This window comes from Schistocerca nitens, unplaced genomic scaffold (genome assembly GCF_023898315.1).
Source record: "Schistocerca nitens isolate TAMUIC-IGC-003100 unplaced genomic scaffold, iqSchNite1.1 HiC_scaffold_303, whole genome shotgun sequence".
NCBI classification, from domain to species: domain Eukaryota; kingdom Metazoa; phylum Arthropoda; class Insecta; order Orthoptera; family Acrididae; genus Schistocerca; species Schistocerca nitens.
The window spans coordinates 45,001-50,000 of record NW_026045839.1 but is presented as its reverse complement, the minus strand read 5'-3'; the positions used below and the strand labels follow the sequence as shown (position 1 = coordinate 50,000).

General features: G+C 55.2%; 1 non-coding gene across 1 annotated transcript in view; it reads left to right on the top strand.

Moving 5' to 3' along the window:
- Positions 1 to 3,847: 3,847 nt before the first annotated feature.
- Positions 3,848 to 5,000, top strand: part of LOC126226365 (small subunit ribosomal RNA) — a 1,909-nt gene continuing 756 nt past the window's right edge. Inside the window, exon 1 of the ribosomal RNA XR_007543910.1 lies at positions 3,848 to 5,000. This exon is cut by the window's right edge and continues 756 nt beyond it. This is a non-coding gene — a ribosomal RNA (small subunit ribosomal RNA).

Sequence of the window (5,000 nt, the reverse complement as noted above, 5' to 3'; positions counted from 1 at the left end):
CATCGCCACCTATGAAAATACGACGAAACCACATGCAATACAGCCATCTACGCGAATCTGGCAACACTACATCCACCATGTCGAGCGCACCACAAACAATAACGCCATCTAGGCCTCCTGCAACGGCGATACCGCCATCTATGAGACGCCAAGCTGAATACGACATCGCTGGGCGCACAGTACACATTGTCCGACGCCACCCACAAAGACGGCATCCTCTGTCCACCACGAAGTCGTCGACCGACAATCACGCCACCCGCACCCGTACGTGCCCCACCCCACCCACCAAAATCGCAAGTCCAGCGGATGAACGGCGGACGTTTCCCGCACTCGTAAGTTGCAATCCACACCTATATCTTGCGTTTCATGAAGAGTTTTATCCAATATTCGACATTCCCGCTGTCCCTAAACGTGCTCTAAGTCTGTGCGCGACCGCGTCGCTCACTGTACGGATTCCGATGCTGAGCGATCAGCTATGGGCCGCCCCATCCACGTCGGTCCCCGTGGGCGTTGCACTCGCAGTCGCAAAGACTCTGGGCAATGGCTATGTGCGCTCCGCAATATATTACTGGGACGAGTAATGAGGGTCCGAGCCCCCAGTGTGGGGAAAGTGTTTCGCAGCCCTGACCCACCGGCACGGTGTTGCGTCCCCCCACCTCAAACATGTGACGTAGTCACACCACCGGTTTTGACTAATAGACAGAATGTTTATAATCATATGCCATACACCGGGGGACGATGCCGCGAGGTGTAGCTAGCTAGTGCAGTCGCACCGCTACTACTGTACAGAGATAGAACAGGCATTGACTATACATACATTAAGCTTATACACGGCGGTGCTTAGTAATACGCGCAGTCATCGGAATATAGATAACACATACAACTGTCCCTATACATGCTGAACGTCTGTGCACACAATGTCAACCACACGTCACCCACACACTCCATCACCCACTAGTCTATGCCTGTAACAGACGCAGACACAACATCTAAGTACCAGCATGGAACAACATCCAGTGCATCCTCTCGGCCACAGTACACCATCCACACTATGATAACCAGACCGGGACGTCGAACCAGAAAACTGAATATCCCACTCTTCCTACAACCACCATTGCTCAGATACGCCACCAACACCCACACATGTCCTACACAGGGGTGCACCCAACAGCACCACACTGCCGCATCTCACAGCACATAAACAATGGCAGGAATGAAAGACACAGGTGTGCCACTCCTTTGCCACAAACACAGAACGGGCGCGCCACCTGCCATGAGCCACAAGTGCAACTGACGTGACATATCTGATAGTGCCTCAGGCGTCCACTTACTACCATCACTATCAACGAACCTCGCCACCCCACCCCCCCCCCACACACACCATCCCTTAACCCAACTTCTGCCTTAACCTAACCCAACTTCTGCCTTAACCTAACCCAACTTCTGCCTTAACCTAACCCAACTTCTGCCTTAACCTAACCCAACTTCTGCCTTAACCTAACCCAACTTCTGCCTTAACCTAACCCAACTTCTGCCTTAACCTAACCCAACTTCTGCCTTAACCTAACCCAACTTCTGCCTTAACCTAACCCAACTTCTGCCTTAACCTAACCCAACTTCTGCCTTAACCTAACCCAACTTCTGCCTTAACCTAACCCAACTTCTGCCTTAACCTAACCCAAGTTGCGCCTTAACCTAACCCAAGTTGCGCCTTAACCTAACCCAAGTTGCGCCTTAACCTAACCCAAGTTGCGCCTTAACCTAACCCAAGTTGCGCCTTAACCTAACCCAAGTTGCGCCTTAACCTAACCCAAGTTGCGCCTTAACCTAACCCAAGTTGCGCCTTAACCTAACCCAAGTTGCGCCTTAACCTAACCCACGTTGCGCCCTAACCTAACCCACGTTGCGCCCTAACCTAACCCACGTTGCGCCCTAACCTAACCTACGTTGCGCCCTAACCTAACCTACGTTGCGCCCTAACCTAACCTACGTTGCGCCCTAACCTAACCTACGTTGCGCCCTAACCTAACCTACGTTGGGCCCTAACCTAACCCACGTTGCGCCCTAACCTAACCCACGTTGCGCCCTAACCTAACCCACGTTGCGCCCAAACCTAACCCACGTTGCGCCCTAACCTAACCCACGTTGCGCCCTAACCTAACCCACGTTGCGCCCTAACCTAACCCACGTTGTGCCCTAACCTAACCCACGTTGCGCCCTAACCTAACCCACGTTGCGCCCTAACCTAACCTACGTTGCGCCCTCACCTAACCCAAGTTGCGCCTTAACCTAACCCACGTTGCGCCCTAACCTAACCCACGTTGCGCCCTAACCTAACCCACGTTGCGCCCTAACCTAACCCACGTTGCGCCCTAACCTAACCCACGTTGCGCCCTAACCTAACCCAAGTTGCGCCTTAACCTAACCCACGTTGCGCCTTAACCTGCCCTGTAATTGTTAGTTATATGAATCTAGGAATTCGTGTAGCGTTGCCTAATTGCAACCATCTCAACATAGTTCACTTCGCGCACACTGTGGTGTTCTGCGTATTGATTCATTTTACGGTGCGTACCCTCACATCTTGCGAGTGTTGCTTACTTTCCACATGGTCCCGCTATCCACTGTATTGTGTACTGCAATAGGACGTATATCGCCCCCGCCCCCCCCCCTCCCCTCCTGTCACCTCTAGCTCGTCGGTCAGGAGTTCGCGTGTTGAATGCGCTTCGCAGCTGTGCAATGGCATTCGCATACGTACGCTGGCCACCTTCCACGTGTTCTTTCGTGCACACGTCGCAGCGTGTATGTATGCTGATGGAGTGCGTCGTGACACACAACATCCAGGCATGCAAGACTCGTAGAAGTCGCAAATGTAGATGGATGTCTACGTTTGCTGCCCAAGTTACGCAAATGAACTGGAAATCCGTTGTTGCGCGGTTGTTCGCGCTGGAGGTGAATCGTTGATATCGACGATCGGTACAGGTATTAACCGGTTGCTTCAGCGACACCCGTCATACCCACGAACGTGAGTGGGCATGTGGGTATGAAGCGATACGCGGCGGTGGCTGGGTGGGACCGTCCCCGGCCGGTGAGGGGGGGGCGCCCGGCGTGCTGGCCGCGCGCTGCGTGGGCGCACGCGCGGCAGCCGGCTGGTGGGGGCGCCCAGTGGCAGGCGCGCCGGCTGACGGAGGCGGCAGGCGGCGCATCTGCGTGCCGGCGCACCCAGCGCGCGGCGCCGTGCGGCCAAAGTGGGTCCTCCCGGGCCCGGTGCGAAGCGCGGTGGACATCTGCAGTGTGCTGGTCCGATTGAGGACTGTGTGCGTTGAGGATGCGCCGCCGCCCGGCACTCGGCGCCGCGACGCCGTCTGCTGCTCGGTCGCCCCCGCGGTTCTCGCAGGTGGTTTGTATCGCAGCTGTGCGGATGTGTTGGCGCGTGCGCTGTGCTGGGAGAGTTCGCTTTGGCACCCAAGTGGGGCTCTGCCCCTCTGTGGCGCTGGCGTTGGAGCTGCCCGGTCACTGTTTGTGGCCGCGTGTTGTCTCCCGCCGGCAACACCACGACAGCACGCTCCCGGGCCTCTGTCGGCAGCGGCAAGCTCAGTTGGGAGCACGGGTGGTCGCACTGAAAGCGTCTACTCGCCTATCTCCGGGCGATTGCGCCTCTCTCGAACCCGACCAAGTACTTAGGACGGCGCTGCGCGCCGCCGGGACCTGAGAGGGTTTCGAGGTGTATCGTGCAGGGGAGCCCAGCCTCCTCCTGTTTGCAGAATAATTGAGCGGACGCTTGCGTGTTCGCGCGGGCCCCCGGGACACACTCCCGGGCGGCCGGCTGCTCAGCTCTAGTTGACGCAGCTCCCTGGTTGATCCTGCCAGTAGTCATATGCTTGTCTCAAAGATTAAGCCATGCATGTCTCAGTACAAGCCGCATTAAGGTGAAACCGCGAATGGCTCATTAAATCAGTTATGGTTCCTTAGATCGTACCCACGTTACTTGGATAACTGTGGTAATTCTAGAGCTAATACATGCAAACAGAGTCCCGACCAGAGATGGAAGGGACGCTTTTATTAGATCAAAACCAATCGGTCGGCTCGTCCGGTCCGTTTGCCTTGGTGACTCTGAATAACTTTGGGCTGATCGCACGGTCTTCGTACCGGCGACGCATCTTTCAAATGTCTGCCTTATCAACTGTCGATGGTAGGTTCTGCGCCTACCATGGTTGTAACGGGTAACGGGGAATCAGGGTTCGATTCCGGAGAGGGAGCCTGAGAAACGGCTACCACATCCAAGGAAGGCAGCAGGCGCGCAAATTACCCACTCCCGGCACGGGGAGGTAGTGACGAAAAATAACGATACGGGACTCATCCGAGGCCCCGTAATCGGAATGAGTACACTTTAAATCCTTTAACGAGTATCTATTGGAGGGCAAGTCTGGTGCCAGCAGCCGCGGTAATTCCAGCTCCAATAGCGTATATTAAAGTTGTTGCGGTTAAAAAGCTCGTAGTTGGATTTGTGTCCCACGCTGTTGGTTCACCGCCCGTCGGTGTTTAACTGGCATGTATCGTGGGACGTCCTGCCGGTGGGGCGAGCCGAAGGCGTGCGACCGCCTCGTGCGTGCTCGTGCGTCCCGAGGCGGACCCCGTTGAAATCCTACCAGGGTGCTCTTTATTGAGTGTCTCGGTGGGCCGGCACGTTTACTTTGAACAAATTAGAGTGCTTAAAGCAGGCAAGCCCGCCTGAATACTGTGTGCATGGAATAATGGAATAGGACCTCGGTTCTATTTTGTTGGTTTTCGGAACCCGAGGTAATGATTAATAGGGACAGGCGGGGGCATTCGTATTGCGACGTTAGAGGTGAAATTCTTGGATCGTCGCAAGACGAACAGAAGCGAAAGCATTTGCCAAGTATGTTTTCATTAATCAAGAACGAAAGTTAGAGGTTCGAAGGCGATCAGATACCGCCCTAGTTCTAACCATAAACGATGCCAGCCAGCGATCCGCCGCAGTT